Source organism: Corvus moneduloides, chromosome 3, assembly GCF_009650955.1.
Source record: "Corvus moneduloides isolate bCorMon1 chromosome 3, bCorMon1.pri, whole genome shotgun sequence".
NCBI classification, from domain to species: Eukaryota; Metazoa; Chordata; class Aves; order Passeriformes; family Corvidae; genus Corvus; species Corvus moneduloides.
The window spans coordinates 19,433,024-19,455,846 of NC_045478.1; positions in this window are offsets into that span (position 1 = coordinate 19,433,024).

The following is a 22,823-nucleotide window of genomic DNA, read 5'->3' on the forward strand; positions in this document are numbered from 1 at the left end:
CTCAGCTCCCCCTCTCCGCTGCAGCCAAGATTCAGCTGAAGCTGCCCTGCTGTCCGGCAAAGGATCATGTGGCCAACAGCAATAAGCGACATTCCAGCTGCAAAGCCTGGGTGAGATTAACCCTTTCAGTGCTATGAAGAGCTGAAAACCTGAGGGAAGAGAAAGAGGGGATGCTTAAAGCTGAAATTCTGTTGTAAAGCTATGATATATCAGAGTACCCGTTGTAATTTCATGAAGATATGGGGGGGTGTAGCGTTCAACTTGTGAGCAAAAGCACCTGCGCTGAGATAGGCAGACGCTGACACAGCTATAATTTCATGAGAAGTTTGAACAGGGAGAGATGGAAGCGATGAGGACTTTTGCTCCAAATGGGAAAGGAGAAAACCTCAGTCCCTAGAGATGCTCCCAGAGATAGTCCTAAAGATGAAGATGAGGAGGACCCTTTGCTCCCAGGGAAGGAGAAGGGCCTCTGTTCTTAGAGATGAAATGCCAGAGATGGGTGAAGAGAACTTTTGTTTCTGAACGGCTCAACCTTAAAATTGTACCCCAAAAACTTCAAGAGTGGACCCTCAAAAGCAGTTGTGGGAAAAGCTGCAAGTCGGGGAAGGGACTCACATGCGAGCAGGGAACCAACCTGGGCAGCTGTCTCATTGTGATAATGTTTTCATAGCATGGACAAGAGAGACTCCTCTTCCTAAATGGACTGAACAAGGTTATTATGGAAGTGGTAAACAGACTGAACATCTCAAGGGTTGTCTTTTTACATTGTCACTGGGAGAAGAGAGGAAGGTGTGGGGAGGAGAAGTGTTCTGAAGGTGTGGTATGATTTTTTTTTTTCTTTCTGCTTTTAGGTCTGTTAATAAACTTCTTTATATTCTTTCAAGTTTTGTGCCTGCTTTGCATTTCTCCTAATTCTTATCTCGCAGAGGGTAAACAGTAATGAGTATTTTGGACCAAACCACTACACCTTCACTAGTTAGTCAAATCACACCCCTACAATTTAAGGAGAGGTGAGTTAATTCTTTATTTTTGTTCATTTGACCTTGCCCACTACTGAAAGACACAGAAGGTCCCTTTAAGTCCTACCAGGAGCACACATTTTGGCATGGGCACCATGCAATTTAATCAAAAAGGAATGAAAACTCCAGAAGAGTCATTGAGCCTCCAGGAAGCATGTGAAGGATAAATGAGTTGGAAAAATAGTAGGGAGGTAAGGAGGTTGGTTGCCACATACTCCTAAACACTACTCCACACCAAAGAGTCTGAATTGCCCTCTGAAGGCTTGGCTGACTATTCAGTGACAGCAAGCCCCTGTGTCAGCACTCAGCTTAGGATGCACGCGGTTCATGTGAATACCTGCTCACTTCCCCTCTGCTCCTCGTGCCCCTTTAATAAGGAGAAAATTGATTCCCTGTTTCTGAACAGAAGTCTGTAACTGGGAGAGAGCTGGGGTGGTCTCCCTGGCTGAGTAACAGCTGGGGAAAAACTGAATAGACCATATGCTGGGAGAGCAGCCGCCAGAACATTGGGACAAAGCCGTGGACCACTGCCAAGCCTTGCAGCTAAAGCCACAGCAGCCAAGATGAGGGGTGGAGGGAGACTGTACAGAAACACACCATCAGGGACCCTGCACTGGGTTACTTTTAGGAACTGCACTGTGCAAACCCCAAATGAGACAGAAAACCTGCTTGTTTTCAGAAAGGTCCTTGAAAGGGAAAGTAATTTACCCAGGTGGCCCTGAATATCTTTGTTAAAACGTGCCTAGTTCCCTTATGCTTTCCTTTTTTTTTCACCTGCCTGATGATTCTCAGGAAAGCCTAGACCATTGCAAAATTTTCTCTGAGGGAATCAATGGCTCCTGATTTCTTTGTTTCACTTTTTCCATCTTTGCTTCCCTTTCTCTAGAAGCAAGTTTTACTGTTTCTCTGTCATCTGGGCTCACTGACAGGATGAGATCTGCTCAGGGGTACATCATAAACAGCTGTAACAATTCTGCAGCCTCTGGAAGAAGAGCTTAGTTTGTCATGGAAGACTTCCATGCAAAACAAATCAATCGGCAATATTTTCACTTTGCAACTTTTTTCCCTCCTACCCATAAACTGATTATATATGCCAGTCTCTTCCAGGCCCAGAGAGCATGCCCTTGGTGGTTATGTATAATTTTATTAGAAGTGGACTGGAGAGCTATAAATGATTAACTCGATGAGGCTCTGTGAGAGAAGTAAGGTAGGAGCATCAGCAACCCTCAGGGGAAAAAAAGCAACTCAGGCCTGGACCTGAACTGCAAGCCCACAAACTGTGGGTCATAGCCAGTTTTTTCATGGGAAATAGTGTGAGCCTGGATAGATGGGACCTGCTGGCCCATTCTATACTTTGGGCTGAGTTTATGTTGGGTACTACATACCTGATCAGTTGTAATCTGTGAGGGTACGAGTCAATGACCAAATTGATAAGTGGAGAAACAAGCTAGAATCTTGGCTAAGTTTTGGGTTAAAAAAAAAAAGGAAGTTTTAAAGTAGGGCAATTCTTTCCAAAAGAATATATGGATATATGTTTTAAAACCACAGTTTCACTTTCTAGTAAGAATCACACTCATTATATTCTAATTAAATTCATTTAACCACACTCTTCTGAAACTTTTTACTTTAAAACAGAGTACCTGCTTAGACACACTTAAGCAAAAATAGTAAAACAGTTCGCATTAATTGATTGTGACTGATTTCAGTGAAATCTAATTGCCTACAATGCTGATATTTATTTGTCTAACAAACCTAAATGAAAGCAATTGGGAAAAAATCCTTATGCAGTATTTTACACCTTGTTGGTTCTTCCCCTGTAATTATTCATTTTAGATTCTAGATATCCAGTTCAGTGTAACTTGTCATATATTGGCTTATAATGTTTAAGGGGAAAAATAAATGAGAATATACTTCTGGAATGGCAGCGATATCTACCAAATTTTCTTTTAAATATGCGCAGCAAAATGGATTGTTAAAAATAATCCCCTGAGGATGGTGCCTCTTTTGTCAGTTTTCTACCAGAGTGCATCCTGCTCTCTGACAGAAAATTGCTCATTAATCTCCAAGGAATGACCAGTTTTTCAAAACAGTCACTCAGCTATGCTGCCACTGTTAATTTTTAAGCATTATGGATGCCATTAATTGCCTGATGTGGTTGATAACAACAGTAATCCTTTTTGAATGGGACATTAACTCCAAAACAAGTCATTAGTTTTTGTCCACATACTGTAATTAACACTTACCTTCCAGGAATTCACAGAAATTGCAAAGGCCACATGTCACTGGAGATTTGGCAACTCTGTCTAATATGTATATTTAGTCTTGAGATATTATGGCAGGGTGGGTTTTTTGGCAATCACTCTTTTACTAGCAGCAATTTGCATTCTGAGTGGTGTACATAGTAAAGGTAAGGGATCTGATCTGCAATTTCAGCCTGACTGGATTTTTCCCTTCTTTTTTCTCTCCAGCTTTTTTTTTTGCTTCCTGAAATACGAGAGAGGAGTGTATGCCTCAAATTGCTTCTTCTCAGATGTGTGAGATAGCACCATGTCTGGCCACCAAGCAGGAACGCATTGAGCCATCTTTTTGAGCAGAGCAGAGGTAGTCACTGAGTGTCTTTAAAGGGAAGCTTACGGATTGGTTGCTGTGGAAAAGATAAGAGACAACATATTTTTATTATCTCATACACAGCATACTTTGTCCTTGCAACCTCTGCTCATGTCCACTACATCTTACCCCAGTGGGTGCTGAAATGAGTGGTGAGAAAAGGGAAACATCATGGAAAGGAAGAAGCTACTAGAACTGGAGCTGCTTAGATGTGAATTTTTTCGAATTTAAGCTTTAAGGGAGACATGGCGGGTTTGGTTTGCAGCGTCTGTTCCTCACTGTGATACTTTTCTCAGTAAAAGGTGCAGAATTACAGGTGACTGTGCATGTATGTGCCTTTTTGTCCTTCTAATTCATTATGGTATGACTTTTGACTCAACTCATTCAATTTTACAGCATAGGACTAAACTTAGTGTGTTGAAGTATGCATACATGGGCAGAAGGGAGGAAGAACATAAAATATATTTGGTTTTATATTTAAGAAAACAGTTCTTTCTTTGCTCTATGTTTAAAAAACATCAAAAAATGCAAGTAAAAAACCAAAACAAACCCAACAAATCTAACCTGCAATATAAACCTCTAGTAAGTCTATTTAGTCAAGATTTTTTTAAAGCACTACATGATTTAAGATATATGCTGTCCCAGAAAACCTGAGAAGTTTGTGCTTCTAGGCTGCTAAAGCATATTTGATATGCCTGTTTATATTGGATTCTTTATATTGGATTCACTGGTAGCTTAGCTCAAATTGAAGCAGAGCTTTGGTTTATCATTCCTCCAGGACTATAATGTCAGCTACTGACACAATCTCCAATATTTTCTGTTTCAGGAATGTGCTTTTTCAGAGCTGTGCTTGGTGGTATCAAAGGGCACTTCCCAGTGGCATCTTCTGCTGGTTGAGAAATTAGTAACCTGGAGATGTTCATAAGTCTTGCCTGCTTTGCTCAGAGATAGCAAACACTCAAGCAAAATTACACACCATAATACTTCCAGCAGACACTCCAAGGAAGGCACTGGAACTTCCTAAACCTGCAGCAAAAATGCAGCTTGCTTAAACATGTCTTGCTTATCTTATTCTTCTTTATCTAGTTGTTCCCATACTCTGGCCTACAGGTCTTTTCTCCTCTCTGTCCCACTGCTCCCCCCAACAATTTTCCTAATACCATGGAGTGTGTAGAAAAGGCAGGTATGAAGTCTCACTACACATACTTTATTCATAAGGTCATTTGTGTAATAATCTTGGGGTGATGTGGTTGTCTAGGAGTACTTTATATTCTTTCTACATGTGCAAGTATTACAGAATTTGTGGTTCCCCTTTTTGAATATGTTTTACCTCTTCCAGATTTTGGGCATCTTGCATTATTTTGACCCACAGTTTTCTAAGCTTTTTTTCAGCTGGGGCTATATTCTTGTTGTTGTTTAAAAATATTTTGAACCATAAAAATGGCAGAGGTGAAGAATGCTAACACTTGAGTCAATACAACATCATACAGTTAAAAGAGAGAGTGCATTTCACTTAGATCAGAAGGATTTTGGACTTCAGACTTCATTTATCCAAATTTTTAGGGGTTTCTCATAGCATTTTCTGTACTAGCCATCTTGACTTGTATATATGTGCCACGCACTCTAAATTATACTGGGAAAGATTTAAAATGTATGTAGTTAAAGCTATGCAGCCAAATGTAACAGGGTTTGATAAGAACTTCTATTAAGTAAATGGCTGGCCCAGGAAGGCCATTTTCACATGGTGATGATGAGAATTGAATATTGGCTATTGTTAATGAATATGAGGGTAGAGTAAAGTTTTTTGACTATAGAATCAGTATTAAGACTCTATGGTCAATTAAAAATGTGCAGCTACACCTTTGTAACTGAAAGTCATTTGTCTGCATCACTGTGTATGTTTTTCTGAAGAAGGTACTCAGCTCTAAATAAAATCTTTAAGGGATTATTTTCAGATTAATTGACTGGAGCTCAGGAAAAGAGACTTTGTTTATTTTATGGATTTATAGACAATTTATTTAAAATAGTCTTTTTATGAGTGGGCCAGTAGATCATAGTAAACTGTAAGATAAATATTAGTTTTCTTGCTTCTTCTTTTATTCTGGAAGAGACATGTGACTCACTGTCTTTGGTAAATGAATTAATTGGTTTTTTCCAGGTAGTTTGCAGCTTGCGAAAGGGACAATAAGGGTATTTGGTAAGATATCCATTCCATCTTTTTTTTAGAAATGTGTTGGGAAAAAGTTTGTGGTAAGATATCCATTCCATCTTTTTTTAGAAATGTGTTGGGAAAAGGTTTGAAGTAAAGAAAAATGGAAAAAGATTTGACATTGACATGGGGAAAACCTGACTGGATGTAGTGAAACTGAGTAGACGACATTTTCTTTAGAGGTGGTGGAAGGTACCAAAACAAGTCTTTCTCATTCGGTGACTGCTGAGCCATTGGGTAAATAAATAGAGAATATGAACACAGGGTTTTTAAAGGTTGCCCCTCAATAAATTTTGGAGTTGTTTAGCAGGTGTCTGAAAACAAAGCAATTTATTTTGATTTCAAAAGGATATTCCATGTTGAATGAAATATTTGCTTCCTGCCTTGGTTAAATAATTGAAAAATACCCAGTTGAAGTTGATCCGAGTCTGTTTTATTTTTCAGTTTGCAACTAACTAAAGAGTTCACTCTTCACCTGTTGTTTTACAGACTTTCACTCTCTTGGTGGATGCAAGTTGTAAAGGCATCCATGGGTTTACAGAGTTATTCTGGACATATTTGCATATCCACGCATAAACCTAGAAAAATAACATTTGAAATAACTTCAACAATAAAAGAAAAAACATCTAGCCTATATTTACCATTATAGGTTCCATTAATAACACCATCTGTGTCACACTGAAAGAGGCAATGGCAAGAATGGCTGAGCCATGCTTGCCTTCCTTGCTTGACTTCCCTGTTACCTGTTTTAGAGAAGCTGAGGTGTTAAGAAAATTATATTGTTCCAATTTTCCTTCTTAGCTCTAAGGAGCTTTCACATGCAGCAGCACTCCTCGGCTCCTTTCATATTCTGTGAGGTAGCAAATAAAATCAATAGCTTGTGTTTTGACTTGGGAATTGGTTTTTCTAATCTTTTAAGGGTAGTCAGCATCAGCAAGTGATGTGAAGGTAGGAGGATTTTAGAGCAACAGCAGTGACAGCACAAGGAACATCAGTCAGTGCGGAACTTGTGATGGGACAATTGCAGAACAATTGTGACTCAAGGTTTCAGTAGCCTAAAGTGCAAGTCTGTTGAGAACATACTTTTCCAAGTCCACAAGGAAGGGAAAATGACAGCAAGGATTTTAGGAGTCTGGCAGAAGATAGCCTGTGGTGAGAGGCTAGGGGAACTAGTTTGCTTCATTAGGTCAGCTTGATTAAAGAAGTTTTATCAGGAGTATTCATTCTACCAAAGAAAGCTGAATAAACAGAGTAGGTACAAGTTTCTGTAGAAGTGTAGAGTTGTGGGTTTGGAGGGCTGTGGATTTGATAGGACAGCTGAGGCTGTCGCAGGGCACTCCCTGTAAATCCACTTCTATAGGGCTTGATAGTTCCACTGACCCTGAGCAGGAGCTCAGAACCTGCATCACTTTTCAGCATTTTTCTTGCAGCAGCTAGGTTGAGCATGTGAGAACATGAGCTCAGTGCTGCAGACAACGTTCACAAGTCTGACTTGACACAAGAAAGCACCTGCCCATGTATTTAGATCACGCTGGAGTTAAGGAGATTTGAATCCAGGTTTAAAATTAATCACATACTTAGACCTGTTGCTAAAGATGAATGGACTTAAGCGTTTCCTGAATTGGGGCCCAGAAGCAGTAAAAGGCTCTTTTACTGTTTTTGTTCTTTTAGAATTGGCCATTCTTGCAAGGCGTGTAGCCACCATTGACAATTATGAGAGAAGGGGTGGCAGTTCAGAAGCCAAACCACACACCTTCAGCCCCCAGCATCAAACACTGAACTGAAACACTGAAAAGAGCAAGGGGGTGGCTCACTCTTTCCTAACCCCTGACTATATCATTAAGGTGGTAATATTATTTGAGCCTAATGTATCATAAGGAAACGGTTTCATTGTTATCCAGTGGAGCCCCATCACAATGCTGTAGTGACTGAGGCTGTAATGAGGAACTCTAAGATTTCAATGGCAAAAGGGATTCATTGCTAGTCCATGACCTCACGATGAAATCATTACAATGAAGTCAGAGATATGAAGTTATTATGGGAAAACTATTTCAGAGCAAGTCTATAAGGACCTTTTTGACAGCGCCATTATGAAGCCATTACAATGTAAGGTTATGATGGTAAAATGGTTTCAGTGAAACCCTATTATGGTTTAAAAACAGACTAAATGGTGTCAGTGAAATTTATTCTGCCTTCTAAAACCTAAAGTTAAGCAGTCCTCTGTTTCTAAACAAAACCATGTGATTCTGACTTTCATTTTCTCTGATAAAGGTAGCTGTGACATACCTCAAAAATGAATTAAAATTCCACTGCCACTCCCAGTCTAGGATTTTGAGTGACATCTAAAACTGTCAAAGTAAACAGTGTATTTCAAAAGTGAGTAAAAATCCCACTACCTAAAACTGGCATCTCATCAGTAAAGATGGCTACTGTTTATCTGGTGAAAAATCTAGCCTATTCTAATCATCTTCTGTACCACTGGTGGTGAAATGGAATAAAATGCACATTTAAAAATTGGTCTATTTTTCCACCTCACTGTGAGATAATTATATTTCCATAGAGGAACATGCCTCTGAAGTATCTCTGTTCTTAACACATGGAAATTCAAATCTTGTCAGTCCTGTTTAGTTTTCAATTAATAGCTACATATTAGATGTTCAAAGAGTTCAGTTAGGGATGGTCTGATAGCATGGGGACGTGGATGTGGGACTCCGTGGAACTTGTGGTATTTAAATGTCCACAGACCATTCAGGAGGGAATGTTCTGGGCCACAAGAACATAAAGTGTATCCTAAGGTAAAGATTTTGTTTTATTGAAATGAAAGATTTCTGAAAAATGTTCCAAGTTTTGTCAATCTCCTTTTTTCCCTTCACTCTACATCAAGACAAAAGAGAAAAAAAAAATCCATGTAAGTTTTACATGTGCTGGAGTAATGCTTCAAAATGAGTTACTTAGGTGGGAGCTTTCTTTTCACTCCTCGCTCAGTATGCATGCAAAATGATCTGGCAAACTTTCATAGAGGTCCATTATTTTTATTACCAAACCATGGGTGTGAATCCCTGTGAATAGTAGTTGGTGTGTCTTTCTAAGACAGCTTGAAGTATGACCGTTTGGGTTTTATGTGTCTTTGTCTCTGGAGACTGTCACCCCTGAACACACATTTTTGGATAGAAGGGCCAGGGTTCTCTAGCTACTGAAGAATCCCATCCCTTTTAAAAAACTGTGGTTGAAAGCAAAGCCTTGAACAAGAAGTTTCCTCTTGAAAAGCAATCTCGGTGGTTTACAGCAATCTGAATTACACTTTTTGCATCTCCTTTGCAGAGACTTTTAATGGACGCTCACTTATTTTTTTGAACACATGCCGTTTCTGTACAGTGACAGCAGCAGAGTTAGATTAGCAAATGAAAAATGAGCTCTATATTTCCCACTTCAGATAAAATAGAAATTATAGATTTTTTAAATTATTTTGGTATTAAAACTACAACTCAGCTATCAGTTCATCAGTGAAATAAAAATCATCATACTCGCCAAAGGATGTATTTTCTTCTTCTGGTACATGGTAAAACAGGAATAAATAAGGTCTCCTACATTTGATAAAGAAAGCTATGCAATACTATAGAAACACGTAATATCCCAGCATCAGGTGTCTCAAATTCTGCCATACTCATTCTTTTCAACTACTTAATAAGTTCAAAACCTTTTTGATGTCCTTTGAGCAATATCATCAATCTCTGTTATCTGTGGTAATGAGGAAGTTATTCTGTAGACTGGTATAAATTGGATATTAAAGGTACTGTGGAGAATATGGCAGAGGAAGTCCTCTGAATATGTCTGTATACTGCCAGCTTAGGTCTGCCATTGGTAGAATTGAGCTTGAAGTGATAGTTCTTCCTGGACTCAATGATTCCTGTTGATTAATTGGATGCCCATATGTCATGGGTTAGCAAGCATAGTCCCGGAAGTGATTTTCTTGCAAAGAGGTTCTGACAGCTTCCTCTATGACCTAACAGAACCTACCAACTGGCTAGTTTGAATATTGGCAACTTTTTAAGCCACTTAGAATTTTGACCACCTCTGTGGTCCACATTTAAGAATGGACAAACCCTGCTCTGTCTCTTGCTTCCAGCCGGGGGACAGGTAACTGGGCTGGGCCTGTGCGGGGCCCAGCGGGGCCTGCCGGGCCCAGGCAGGGACACAGCCATCCTGGAGCCAATGGGCCCTGTTCCACCTGTGGCTCCCCCCAGCCCTGCTACGTGCAGACGGCACAGCCCCCCCCAACTCCAGTGCGGCTGAAGATTCAGCTGAAGCTGCCCTGCTGTCCCGCAAAGATCATGTGACCAACAGCGATAAGCAAAATTCCAGCTGCAAGACAAGGGTGAGATTAACCCTTTTAGTGCTGTAAGTGCTGCAGACATTAAGTAAAGAAAGAAGAGCTGAAATCCTGAGGGAGGAGAAAGAGGAGATGCTTAAAGCTGAAATTCTGTTGTAAAACTATGGTGGTGATGGACTATGATATATCAGAGTACCCGTTGTAATTTCATGAAAGCATGGGGGCGGTGGATCATTCAACTTGTACTTGTGAGCAAAAGTACCTGTGCTGGAATAAGCAAATGCTGAAGCAGCTGTAATTTGATGACAAGTTTGAACAGGGAGAGGTGAAGTGGTGAGGACTCTTGCTCCAATCAGAACGAGAAGACCTCAGTTCCTAGAGATGCTCCCAGAGATAGTCCTAGAGATGAAGATGATGAGGACCCTTGTCTCCCAGGAAAAGGGGAGGGCCTCTATTCTTAGAGATGAAAATGCTCCCAGAGATGGGTGAAGAGAACCTTTGTTTCTGAACAGCTCAACCTTAAAATGGTACCCCAGTAGCTCAAGATTGGACTCTCGAAAGCAGTTGTGGGAAAAGCTGCAAGTCGGGGGAAGGGACTCACATGCGAGCAGAACCAACCCAGGCGGCTGTCTCGTGATACTGAAGCCCTGAGAGAACCTCTTGTGGAGATGTCTCCATAGCATGAGCAAGAGAGACTCCTCTCCCTAAGTGAACTGAACAAGGTTATTATGGAAGTGGTAAACAGGCTGAATGTCTCAAGGGTTGTCTTTTTACAGTGGGAGAAGGGGGGAAAGGTGTGGGGAGGAGAAGTGTTCTGAAGGTGTAGTATGATTTTATTTTTTTTTCTTTTTTCCCTTCTTTTAGGTCTGTTAATAAACTTCTTTATGTTCTTTCAAGTTTTGTGCCTGCTTTGCTTTCTCCTAATTCTTATATCACAGAGGGTAAATAGTAATGAGTATTTTGGACCAAACCATCACACCATATCACAGTCCCAGTGAGGTAGATGCTGGGAGGGTGTACTGGCTCAGGCACTGTTCAGCACAGACACTGCTTCTGTACATTCATGTCATGCAGCACCCAAGATAATGTGAAAGGCCAAATGCAACAAAACATAGGATGGATGGGCTGATCATCTCTTCAGGTCATGCTGCTACGAACAGGTCATAGTCCGTGCCTGAGAGCAGATGCCTGAGACCTATAAAGATGCTTTTCAGACACTTTGCCCTCCTCACCCTCTATGGGCAGTAGCCTTACAGAAGTGGGACTTGCCAAGGGAATGAAGCCTTGGTTTCAGTTTTAGCTCAGATGAGAGAATTCATATCCCATATCTCTTTCTGTCTCTGAAGAGTGCCGAGTAACACGGTGCAGTACCTGTGCGGTCTCCCCATGCTCTTGCACTGGGCTGCTGCAGTGGGTTTGCAGCTGGCAGGGCCTGTGGGGGACAGGAGGGAAGGTGGACATCAGGCCTAGATATAAATCTGCCTTTAGATTGCAGATGATGGAGATGCATCATCATCTGATGGTTCATACTTCTGTGACCAGTCAGTATATCACTACCCTGCCTTTCCTTTGCTGCATCCAGCTGATGGGCCAGTGGCAAAAATTGTTACTAGTCTCTTATATTTTATTATGCTTTTTTACTATTGCAGAGTTATCCATCACTCCTTGTCCTCTTCTACTTCCATGATGACCTATCTTTGTTTAATCAGCAAGTTTGATGATCACTGTTCTTTTTTTTTCCTCTAAAAGCCATTAATGAAGATAATAAATAGGATCTGTCTCACTAAACACATTTACCCTCAGAAAATTCAGTCACCTCTCTCTTTTTGGCTTGGTAGCATTCCCTTTAAATGAACCTGGAAGAAAATGTAGATGAAGTAAAATCACTGTGTTAACCAGCGTTACAGACTTCACAACCATCCATCCATCCATCCATCCATCCATATTTCAATTTGAACAACAATTTCCCACATGATACTGAAATCCATATATGTTAGATGACTACTTTGCTTGAAAACAAGAACATTGTAACTATTTTGAAAAATAGTAGACTCCATTCCAGTTATGATTGCTTTTCTATCAATTTCTTTGTCCATGACCTAATGGAATATTGTCTTGATACCATGTTTAACCATTCTAATTTGACTAATATTTTTCTATGACAAGTAGGATAAATATATTTATGATAATCATTACTTTATAAAGGTTGGTTGGGGGTGAGATAGGCAAGGATTGCTATATAACGTAAGAAATCACTAAAAAATTTCAGAAGCAAGTAATAATGTCTCTACTTTATGGGTCAGTTCTTAAAACATCTGATATAATTTAGTAGAATTTATGGCCATTTCTGTTCAAATGCTAAGTACCGTAAGCATACATTACTAGAAGAGAACTAGTTTTGTGTTGGAAGGAACCTTAATGGTTATATAGTTCCAACCCCTCTGCCATGGGCTGGGACACCTGTCAATAGACCAGGTTGTTCGGGGCCACACCCAACATGGCCTTGAATACTTCCAGGGATGGAACATCCACAACTTCTCTGGGCAGCCTGTTCCAATGTCTCACCACCCTCTGAGTAAAGAACTGTGTTCTAATATCTAATGAAAACCTACTCTCTTTCAGTTTGAAGCTATTCCCCTTGTTCTGTCACTACATGCCCCTGTGAAAAATCTCTCTCCATTTTTCTTGTAGACTCCCTATCTGACAGCACTTCAGACTCCAGGTTTCCAAAGTCTTGATTCTTTGCTACTTTTTTTCATAATTATTGTTACTTAGAAACAACTTCAGAGAGTTTGTTATCTCTGTCTCTCTCTAACACATGTGATGGATATGCTTTCCTGTGTATCCTGCAATCCTACTGGATTCATGGATCTTTCCTTGGAGGACTACAGATTACTTCCAGCTCAGACACCCGTTATTCTGTCAAGACATGCAGAGGGATGGTGACCATCCCCATCCTTTTGTAACACATACTGTCAGGATGAAGTAGTACACTGAAGGGTTTGGACGTGTGCTGAGTCACCACAGTTTAGGAATGTACTTTACACAGATATAGAAAGTTTAAAGACTTAGTTAATGGAAATTGGGCATTATGAATCTCTTTGTATTCTTCTTATTTGCTTTTCTATAATGTTAGCTGTAGCGGGTTGGGTTTGTAACCGAGCGGAAAAACCAATTTAGTGTAGTGGTTTGGTCCAAAATACCCATTACTGTTTATCTTCTGTGAGATAAGAATTAGGAGAAATGCAAAGCAGGCACCAAACTTGAAAGAATATAAAGAAGTTTATTAACAGACCTAAAAGGAGAAAAAAAATTATACCACACCTTCAGAACTCTTCTCCTCTCCCCACCTTCCTCCCTTCTCCCAGTGACAATGTGAAAAGACAACCTTGAGATGTTCAGTCTGTTTATCACTTCCATAATAACCTTGTTCAGTCCATTTAGGAAGAGGAGTCTCTCTTGCCCATGCTGTGAAAATATTACCACAACGAGACAGCTGCCCACTTCCAAATAACTTTGTTCAGTCCATTTAGGAAGAGGAGTCTCTCTGCTCGCATGTGAGTCCTTTCCCCCAGCTTGCAGCTTTTCCCACAACTGCTTTTGAGGGTCCACTCTTGAAGTTTTTTGGGGTACAATTTTAAGGTTGAGCTGTTCAGAAACAAAAGTTCTCTTCACCCATCTCTGGGAGCATTTCATCTCTTAAGAATAGAGGCCCTTCTCCTTCCCTGGGAGCAAAGGGTCTTCCTCATCTTCATCTTTAGGACTATCTCTGGGAGCATCTCTAGGAACTGAGGTTTTCTCCTTTCCCATTTGGAGCAAAAGTCCTCATCGCTTCCATCTCTCCCTGTTCAAACTTCTCATGAAATTACAGCTGTGTCAACATCTGCCTATCTCAGCGCAGGTGCTTTTGCTCACAAGTTGAACACTCCACCCCCCATATCTTCATGAAATTACAATGGGATACTCTGATATATCATAGCTTCACAATAGAATTTCAGCTTTAAGCATGTCCTCTTTCTCTTCCCTCAGGTTTTCAGCTCTTCATAGCACTGAAAGGGTTAATCTCACCCAGGCCTTGCAGCTGGAATGTTGCTTATCACAGTGGAGGGGGGGGGAGCCAAGCCGCTCCAGCTGCCCACAGCAGGGCTGTGGGGGAGTTCCATGAGTGGAACAGGGCCCATTGGCTCCAGGATGGCCATGACCCGGCCCGGCCCAGCCTGAGCAGGGCCTGGGCCGGGCCCACTCGCCCCCACATGGGGCCCGCAGCCACCTGTCCCAGCACCGGAAACGAGACAGAGAGGCTCTGCCTCGGAGTTTCCTGTTCTTAAGTGTGGATCACAGAGGTGGTCACAACTTTAAGTGGCTTAAAGAATTGTCCATATTCAAACTGGCCAGCTGATAGGTTCTGTTAGATCATAGAGGAAGCTGTAAGCAACCCTTTGCAGGGACATCACTTCCAGGACTATGCTAGCTAACCCATGACATTAGCACATGAATACCTTGTTCAATGACAACAGGTATTCAAATCCGCTATTTGTGGCTCATCTGAAGTAGATTTTATTCTTTCAGTTCTCAAGTAGCAGCAGATTAAGAGTAAAAAAAAAAAAAATTGTAGCTTGCAACAGACACATGAGGAGAATCTAGTATTTACAAACATGAAAAGGACCGTCAGCCAATTAGCCGTTGTTTAATAAAAAGTCAAATTCTCTGTTGAACACAAATCTATTTTATTTTGAAAAGCATCACAAGACTGGAGTAAGGAGCCATCATTGTGTTAATGCTATCAAATAGCTTTTGGGGAAGAGAAAGAGCATGCACTGGATTCTTAGAGCCACAATCATGCATCGTGCACATGATACACATCAGAAATGGTACACAACATCCACATCATAAACCTCTTCTTCAAGTCACATCCTGATATGACGTATCAAATGTTTCTCTATATAGTTTGATGACTGTAATGTACTCTAATAGAGTGATTTTAAATGCATTTGCAAATTACATTAGCAAGGGGAGAAAAAAAATCTTTGCTTTATACACAAGTTCTTTGTGCTTTTGGTATGGCAATGATTCAGAAACACGCCTCTAATACTAAATTTACACTGAAAAAAATTCTTTAAATATATAAACATTTTTCTTGCTACATCGCAGTAATGCTATAGTATTCTTTAGCTAATTCTTCTCTGAATATTAGTCTGTGTAGAGGACAAATGGCTTATAAGGATTATAAGGAAAGTCCTTATTTCATAGCACAGTTCTATATGGGTATTTCCTTTTCCGATTTCCCAACCTGTTTTCACTTCCCAAAGGATCAAGAGGGTGTTCTCTAGAAAACCAGGGCAGCAAATATCCTGTTGCAGAACTGAGCTCTGTACAAATCCTTTGAAAGAAGGGGTGGCATAGAAAATGCTCATTGCATTGGTTTAACAGAATCACAGAGTGGATCAGGTTCGAAGGGACCACAGTGGGTCATCTGCCAGCCTCCCTGCTCAAGAGGGATATCAGGATTTTAAAAGCACAGTTGCCTGTCTCAGACACAGTTAAGGCCACAGAAGGTGTCTCACTGTGAGTTTTCAGGAATAGCAGAAACAGCTAGCATTTCTTTCCAGTTTTCCCAATTCCTGAAGTAAAACCTGAAGCGTCAACAGCAACTACTTGCAGCTTTATTCTCCTGTTATTCTCTTCTTGAAAAATCTAAAAAAAATCTAATCTCTAGGGATGTTATCTAGGAGAAGTCAAAACTGAAGAATTATGGAAACCAAAGAGATATTTCTCACTCCTACATTTGAATTCTTCCTTTTCAAACAGCTCTGATTTATTTCTATCATTCCTTCCTTATCTCTTTTTACAAGCTGAAGTATCTTATTTTATTTAAAACATTGTCCTATGAAAGACTTCCCGTATGGTAATCTTTATGCTGCCCTACAGTCTTTTACAGACTCTATCTTTTTGCAGACTCTAACTTTTCTTTCTTGGGATGACCAGTACAGTGTCCAGTCATCAAAATGTGGGTACACCATGTATCAGCACCATGGCTTTATGACATTTCCTATTTTTCTTGCTACATCTTTCCAATTAATTCCCTTTTTAATAGCAGCATCTTCATTTGATTGCTCCAGGCCACTGAGCTGTCAGAGAACTGTCCTAATTTCTTTTTATCTAATGGAGTATTTCACTGAGGAACTTGTTGCTACAGTGTAGTACAAATACCACAACTTTACATGGATTTAAAAATAATTAAAGAAATCCATGACAGAAAAATTAATCAATGGCTATTAAATAACAGAAGGAATGTTGCTGGTTCAGGAGTTTCAAGCATCACAGTGTCAGGAGATGGGAGAGTATGGTGGGAAAGGATGATTTACTTCCTTTCCATGCTTCTCTCTAAACTTTTGCTATTGGCCTCAGTCAGGCAGAAGCTTATGCAAGGTGGACCTGGCTCAGACAGGCCATTGTTATGCCATGTTCTTAAGCAGGAGTAGTTAATATGTAGACCTTTAACATAATACTGCTGGTTTTCCCATGATGATGACTTTGCATTTGTCAGTGTTGCAGTTCAGCTGACAACCCATTTACTGAAGACCGGAGACCTTTTGAAAGCCTCTGCTGTAAGTGAAGTGAACTGCTGTAAGTTAGTGAACCTATCTCATCCTGAATCTTTGTCACTATCAGTGATCTTATACAGGCCGTTTACAGGTATATTGAGCAATGCAATCTCCATTGTAGCTCCCTGGAAGACTGCCTTACTGAAATTCCTACAGTGTGAACTTCCCTTTATTCTTGATCATTTTCCCCCATCCTTTAAAGAATAATTTATATATGCAAGGTGTGTGGCAGTTTAGTGTCTTTAAGAGACTCTGCAAATGGGTGTCTTCAGGCCCTTTTGTATAATCTTGTTCTACCTCCTTATTGCTCCTTTAAACTACTTTAACTGGTTTGTGAGAAATGACTCCCAGTACAAAAGCCAATTGGACACTTACCTGTTGCATTGGAATGTGTGGCCTAATTCTATGCTTTCTTCTCGATGTAACCACTTTACCTAGCATGAAGATTTGTATGTGCAGTTTCCACTTCCACTGAGATCTCTGAAAAAAATCATGTTTCAGTGACAAAGCTAATGTAGATTTCAAATTACAACTCAGTACCCAGATTTTGAAGAAGGTGTAAATGAGTACAGTCTGGGTTGGCTCTTCTGCGCCTCCTTCTGCTGACCCTTTAGCCTTAAAGTGATTCTTTAGCATATTCCCCCTGCAGAGTAGGGCTGAAAGATGGAAAACTTTTCTATAATGAACAGTAATACTAAGCATTCATCTAACTAGTCTGTCATGGTCTTGTTATCTTTTACCTTGCCCTGACACTTTGGTGATGACCGAGTGACCCTTGGCAAGGATTCTGCATTCAGAAAGAGGTATTTTTTCATGTTCTTTATGCCTTTAACAGGTTGCACCTTTAATCTGTTTGGCTTTCCTTATGGCTGTTATATCTTTACATGCCAAGTTTATTCTTTATCCCATTTTCTTTATTTTCTTATTGAGACAAAGATTCTATTTTCAGCAGGCTGTCTTCTCACCACCCTTCTGTGACTGTACATGTGGGGCTGAGGGAAAAAGTCTTTACCAATCTTTTTGCTTTCTAGTGTGCCTTCACAGTGATGTCTTAAAACAGTCCCCTTCACCATTTACAAGCATTTTGTCCTTTAGCTGCTTAATTTTTTTTACTTTCACTGGACTTCTTTGTTTCTATGTACTTCCCTATCTAATCTCAATGCTGTTAGACTCATGGTGGTTATTTTTTCTTTTTCACTCTTATAAGGATGCTGAAGTTCACCCTGGTATTATAGAGTATATCTTTGGCAGTGATTTCATAAACTGAGCTGCATACCTTGTCCAGGCCTACCCTAAGGTTTGTTTCTTTTTTGTAGCAAGGGGCAGAATTTCAGTTGCTGGCAGTGTTTGGTCAGGTGACTGCTGCAAAGTTTGTTTCAGAGAGTGAGGACAACAAATGATGTTTGGGCTGGTTCATTGCCTAAACAGTGGGTACAGAAGGACTGACTCTGTTGTCAGTCCAGTTGGTCTGTCTACCAGTTGTCCTGGTATCCTTGGAGGATGGTCCAATGATGGTTAACAGCTGCAAGTGTCTTATTTCCTCACTGTGCTGCTCTGCACTGATATTCTTCAGCAGTCGCCATGCCAGCCCTGCATGTGACGTAACACATGAACATGCTGCATGATGAGTACTGAAACCACATTCGGAAGCTGTGCCTAGTTCAAGAGCTTTAAGCTGTTCATCATTGCTGTAGAAGTAAGCCTTTTTGCCCTTAGAGTCTACAAACCTGGTGCTCTGGCTGTGACCATTGAAGAAACCTGGTTCCTTACTGCTGCAGAACTGTAACAGTTTTTAACTCTTTGAAATGTAGAAGATATTGTGACTTTTACTCAAAAATCTTTTCTTGGATTGTCCCTGTCTTAGATTATGCCCTGGCACACAAAAGGCAGGACCTTTTATGGGACTGTGTTTTCTGGATCGGGGAACATCTTTTATGGGTAATTGGACATCACTTAATAAGAATCATTGCAAATGCATTATTGTAACACCCTCTACTCTGTCCTTTTGACCTTACTTACATCATGCATATTTATTCTTTCTGCCAATACAAATATTAACCTCCTATCTTGCATTAGAATCAACTATTCATCCACTACCTGGGAAAACAGCGAGAGAGGAAAAGAATGATGCAGGAGAGAGGGGCTTTTAGTATTCTGTAGCTGAGCTGTCTGATGTAATATGTTAGAGAATATAGGTGCCAGTAATGCACAAAGAGCTTGAAAAATGACCAGACAGTCCCAAGCCCACAGTGCCTGTTGTCAGGAGGGCTAACAGTGTAATAAATGAACTTGCCTTGTGTTGCGATGTTCAAAGCTGTTTGGCCAGCCTGATCCAGACAGGCATATGCTATTCATTTCTGAGCTGTTAGTGCTATTACTAGAACCATCCTAAAGCAGTGTCTGCCCTGTGCTGCTTTGGGCTTTAAGTCAGGGAGAGTCTAAAGGAGAAAGTATCTGGGAGAAGGGAATGAAGCACTGCTTAGTTTCAGGTCTTATGCTTCTCCTGTAATTACTTTTGCTAGGCACTACCAGGAAGAGTATGGAAAACTGCTTGCCAGATGGGTTCTTCCCGTGCCTTTTGTGTAGGACAGTGGTGCTTAACCTGCTCCAGCTGGATGAGCCATATAGGACCACAGGGGCAGATGGGAACAGCAGTCAGTGTCTTTGTTCACTTGACCACACACTTACAGAAAATGGACAGAACATGTCCCGTTTTGAGTAAGTGGATATCAAGAAAAATACAACTGAATGATCCATTCCAATCCCATTTACTGCATATTTTGTCAATTGTGTTTCTCACTTGTAGGTCTCATTCCTGCTGTGCTTTTCACCTCCATTCTGTCATGTTTAGATGGGCTGGAGGGAGGACAATCTGCTCCTAGCCCTGCTGAGATAGGATGAGCCTCTTCCCATCTGTCTTCTCCTACCCCAGTGTTTGTAGGGCTGGATAGGTACAGGCAAGCTGCAGTAGGCATTTCAGGCCAGTCTGAAACATCCTATGTTCAGGAGATTTAATTAGGCTCACTAGCTGGGAATATTCAGGGAGAAAGGTTAAGGCAGCAAATCAGGCTAATTACAGGCTGGAAGTCCCAGGAGTTCAGGTCGAGTGATCTTTTGTGGCCCTAATCTCTGAGAAAGAGGCTGTTAATGCCATGCTGTCTCTGCCAGTGCTGCAGGGCTGCTGGTTTTCAAGCCAGGCACGTGGTGACTTCCCAAAGGGCTGTTCTGCCCTGGGTACTCCCAAGGCAGGTCAAGTTACAAACCCATGTAAGCTGGGTCACAAATTAGTATTTCCCCTCAGTGCTTTTGGGTGATGATGGCAGTAGGCCCTTGGTCTCTGCTAGAACACTCACAGATCCACAATCTATAAATCCATCCATCAGGGGCTCATCAGGCTCCTACGCTGCACCCCAACCTCTGTCTCATATGCAGCTGGGGTACTGAAACTGTCAGAAGCAAATTTATGTGAATACAAACGACATGCAGCATAAAAGGCTGGCATGTATTTTATGTAGCAAGTAATTTTGCAACCTGAAACAAATTTCAGAAGAGCAGTTGGGTCAGAGGCTTAAGGATTCTTAGCAGATATAGCATGGAGGAAGTTTCAGTGGGAATCTGGCTTGGTCCACATAGACAAAAACCCTGCATTACAATGTCAAACAAAACCCCCAAAGCAAAACATAACTCCAAACCCAAAGACCGTTCCCCCAAAACTATTAAAAAAATAGGTTTAAACGAGGTGTAGAGGGAAGATTCAGCAGGAGAGTTTTGACTAGGAATTTAATCAGTTTGCTTCCAGAATTTTTCTCAAAGATTTGTAAACTCCAATGTTTGAAAGTAAATTTTATTCAGAGAAACAACTATGGTTACAATGTAAGTCTTAATTGTACATGGGGTTTTTAATCATTTCACACATCCTATGTGGACTTTATTTCCACTGAGCATTTCAAGTTATTGTTTCTGAGAAAATTACTATGCCCACCTAGCCCCCGAAAGACACACTGGTTATGTTCTTCTCAGACTGGAGAAAGTGTAACTGATTTCTGTTTTTCTTGTCATACCCAAATCCTGGGAAGGTCTTTTACAAATTAAGATCAAAAGTTGTTAAAGTACTGGACTGGCAGTAGTGCTGGTGTCTTATACTCAGGCATTGTGCAACAAAGTCAGCTCTTACCAGCTCTTTTCCACATCTGCAGAGACCATGATAATGCCTGATGCCTTTGTAATTGGCTTTGAGAAACTTATAAGAAGTCTTTTATATAAGAAAGCAAGTCAAGTCATTATCAGCAGAGCCTAACTGGAGTATCAAGATGCAAGACAAAAGACAAAAAGCAGATTTGATCACTTCATGCCCCTAAGTACATATCTAGGATTATTAATTTTTCAAACTATGATTCTAAAGGTACCGTCAATGTTAAATGCTTGTGAAAAATTCTGTCTATGTATTTCAATACGAAACTTTGTAATGATGAAGCATTAGAACTGGGAATATTGCTCTCTTTGCAGTGTTTTACGCAGTGCAATAATAAAAATAGAAAAACAGAGTGTAAAACCAGAGCAAGGCAGCAAATAGTGAAGACAGAGGGCAGAAAGGACCACTTGACGTAAAAGAAAAATATATTCGTTATCTGTAGCAGTTAAATCAGTGCTCTTAATAGCAGTGTTGAACTACGTGTTACCATGCTAGACTTAGTGAGCAAGAGTGCCATCTCAGAGTCTGATAAAGAAAGCTGTGGATTAGAAGGGGTTCAGAAAATAAAAGGAAAGAAAATGTCCAAAGAGTGACATACTGTTTCATCCAGTGAGCTAATTGAGAAGATATTTTGCAAGGTTTTTGTCCTTCCAGTGTTTGCTATAGAAAGGACCTTAAAAATTATCCAGTTCCAATGCTCCTACCATGGTCAGGGACAGCTTTCACTAGACCAGGTTGCTCAAAGTCCCATCCAATCTAGCCATGAACACTTCCAGGGGTAGGGCATCCACAGCTTCTCTGAACAACCAGTCCCAATGCCTCACCACCCTTGATTTGAAAAGTGAGCATGTCAATATTTGATATGTGTGTATTTGGCAGCAAAGCTGGCTCGAAAGTCCCTGGCATCCATGACCAATTTATTGCTCCCTCTGACATGTTAGAAAAAGCTTAAAGTTCTGTGCACGAACTGGGTAACTCCGATGGTTTGGAGCCAAAATAGCCATTCAAATCCAGCAATACTAAAAATCAAATTGTTTCGGAAGATGGTGTAATGTCGGGTACCAAATGTGAGCTTTGCTGCTGGAGCACAATATAGTGGCTAGCAACAGCAAAAGTGTGCAAGCTTCCACTTGAATAATTCCACTTGTGCAGCTGTGTTGCCGGTCTTTGGCTGGACTAACCCCACATATCCTGATACTGATGGATTTATTCCCACCATGTAGTAAGAGTAAGGTTTGTAAATAGGGAAAATATATCTACTATAGAAAATTTGTACTTGATGGGTAAGAATAATCTGCAATAAAAAGGGTTCTTTCTGTTGATTCATCTCATGTCAGGCTGCTGTTAATTTCATAGAGTCAAAATGAACCAAAATGTTTATTTCTACATACAGGTAACAAAAAAAAAATTAAAATTCCGTAAATGCTTGCTGTATCATTCATTTAGATTTGAAGTCCTTCTTTATTACAAAAGAAAATGCATGTTTATCTGGTACAAAATGATTTTTAAATGTTGTAGGGGAAGAGAACTTTTAATTTCCAAAACATTCTGGACTATTACTAAGGTTAGAATAATAATCCAGTAATTAGAACAGACCTAATAAGGCCAAGGTTTGTGTTTGTTTAAGTTATGATTACTTAAATTATTGTAAAGTAGAGTCTGAATGCTTGTTAATTAAGTGTAATGCATTACTATTGACGCTTGTTGGTGCAGCAGCTGTGGGTAATGCGTTAGGGATCTACAGGAAGGAAGTGACCGGCAACAAGCAACCTAAAATCAAATGTGGACTCTGCATCACCTTGCATACAATCAGGAAGTAAAACATGAGGCTCTTTCAGGCTCTGCAACAGCAGACACAAAG